The following is a 2,138-nucleotide window of genomic DNA, read 5'->3' as shown; positions in this document are numbered from 1 at the left end:
TCTTACTCGTAACCCCCAACTTGAACTTTAAGTTCTGTTTCCAATACAAATCCCTCTCAGTTCAATACTTTCCCCTGGCATCACTTGGTCCAGGCTTTGGGGTCACTCTCCTGGGCTACTGCAGAAGCCTGCCATCTGTGCCTCTGAGTCCTTGCTGTCCTTCCACACTCCAGTTCCCGTGCAGCAGCAGAACCATCTCCCTTCCGGCTCCCATCAGATGACTCCACTCCCCTCTCTGCTGCGCGCTTCCCCACAGGCTACAGGGCTCTGCACTCTGGATTCCTTGTTCCTGCACCAGGATCAGTGGCCTTGCCCTGCTCTCTTGCCCAGGCTGCTCACCACTTGGGGCCCCTGCACGCATCCTTCACTCTGTGTCCACATCTTGTCAGATGGCTCTTCCGCGTGTTTCAGATCTCAGCTCAAGAAACCACCTGTGCCTCCTAACTTCTCCTCCAGAGGGGCCTCCCTCCCAGACACACCCTAGACCCAGGGATCTGCAGCATGAATCTCTACTTGGATTATTTTGTTCATTACTCTCTCAGCTTATTTTTGGTTTGTTGAACTGAATGTTTTCTTCTGTGCACTGTAAAATGTTTGGTGGCCTCCATGGCCTCAGCCAACAAGATAGATGATAGTAAGAAATGTCTCTGCCCCAACCCAGTTTGACAACCCAAAATGAATGTCTCTAGTCATTTTCAAATGTCTCCTGGAGGCCAAAATTCTACCCTTCCCAACTGTGAGAACCTCTGGTCTAACCTATGGACGAGCTAGGTTTATAGTGGGGCTGCCCTATCCAAAGGCCCCAAGAGGGTGTCCCACAGTGTGTCTGGGTTTTTGTCCGTGATGTGTGTGCGTGTGTGTGTGTGTGTGTGTGTGTATGAAATGTTCAAAAGTAAGACTTAACCATGATTTCCTTTCATGTTCCCATTTGAAGGGTTGTGTCGGAGTAGCCTTGGGAATGTTGCAGATTTAAAGAAAAAGGATCTAAGTATTTGAAGAGAGAGATTTTAAAGAAACAATAGATGAATTTAATGATTTAAAGAAAAATTAATTTTCTTACACAAGTCAATGTAGAAGAAAGAGTGCAATCAAAATGAAGCAAAAACAGAAAAGTACAGGAAGTCGGAACCTGTTCGGGTTTGTTCGCCCTGTTGGTCCACCACCCTTCCTGGTAACTGAGCGGGAGCCAGGTGTCCACCAACCTTGCATCGCTTTCACCACGGCTCTCAGCCATGCTGACGTGCAGGGGCAGACAAAGCACGTGACGGCTGTCGTTGACCAAGAAGCCAATGAGAACGCAGAAGAAATAGATGCAAAGGCAGAAGAAGAGTTCGGCATTGAGAAAGGCTGTCTTGTGCAAACCCAAAGACTGAAGATTGTGGAATACTATGAAAAGAAAGAAAAACAGATTGAACAGCAGAAGAAAATTCAGATGTTCACTGTGATGAATCAAGCAAGGCTCAAAATCCTCAGAGCAAGAGATGACCTCATCACTGACTTATTGAACGAAGCAAAACAGAGACACAGCAAGGTGGTAAAAGACACAACCAGGTACCAAGTGCTGCTGGGTGGAATGTCCTTCAGGGCTGGTACCAGTTGTAGGAGCCCCGAATGATTGTTCATTGCAGGGAACAATATTTTCCTCTAGCAAAGGCTGCAGTGCAGAAAGCTATTCCTATGTACAAAATTGCCACCAAGGAGTATGTAGATGTCCAAATTAATCAGGAGCCTTACCTGCCTAAGGAAATAGCTAGTGGAGTTGAGATCTATAATGGGGATAGCAAAATAAAGGTTTCCAACACCTTGGAAAGCTGGCTGGATCTCATAGCCCAGCAGATGGTTCCTGAAGTAGGAGGAGCCTTGTTTGGTGCAAATGCCAACAGGGAATTTTTGGACTAAGCCTTTGGGAGGTGAAATTAATCCACTTCTTACTTCTAAGAAGCAGGATTGTCTATGTAGCTTGCCATGTAGCTTCTTCATTGTTGTTCTGATATTGTATTTATGGACGGATACCCATCTGTAGCTAACGCCCTTGGCCTGATGTTAACAATGAGAGGTTTCCTCGGTGTGATTGGGACCCACTTGTAGTTCGTCTGAGGTACCAGAGCATGAAGAGGAGGGGTCAGATGGGTCAGATG

At 46.7% G+C, this 2,138-nt stretch overlaps 1 pseudogene; it reads left to right on the top strand.

Moving 5' to 3' along the window:
- Positions 1–1,093: 1,093 nt before the first annotated feature.
- LOC124986964 (V-type proton ATPase subunit E 1-like) lies at positions 1,094–1,899 on the top strand (annotated as a pseudogene).
- The last annotated feature ends 239 nt before the right edge of the window (positions 1,900–2,138 follow it).

Source organism: Sciurus carolinensis, chromosome 6, assembly GCF_902686445.1.
Source record: "Sciurus carolinensis chromosome 6, mSciCar1.2, whole genome shotgun sequence".
NCBI classification, from domain to species: domain Eukaryota; kingdom Metazoa; phylum Chordata; class Mammalia; order Rodentia; family Sciuridae; genus Sciurus; species Sciurus carolinensis.
Note: the sequence above shows the minus strand (reverse complement) of the source record. Positions and strands in the feature narration are given on the sequence as shown.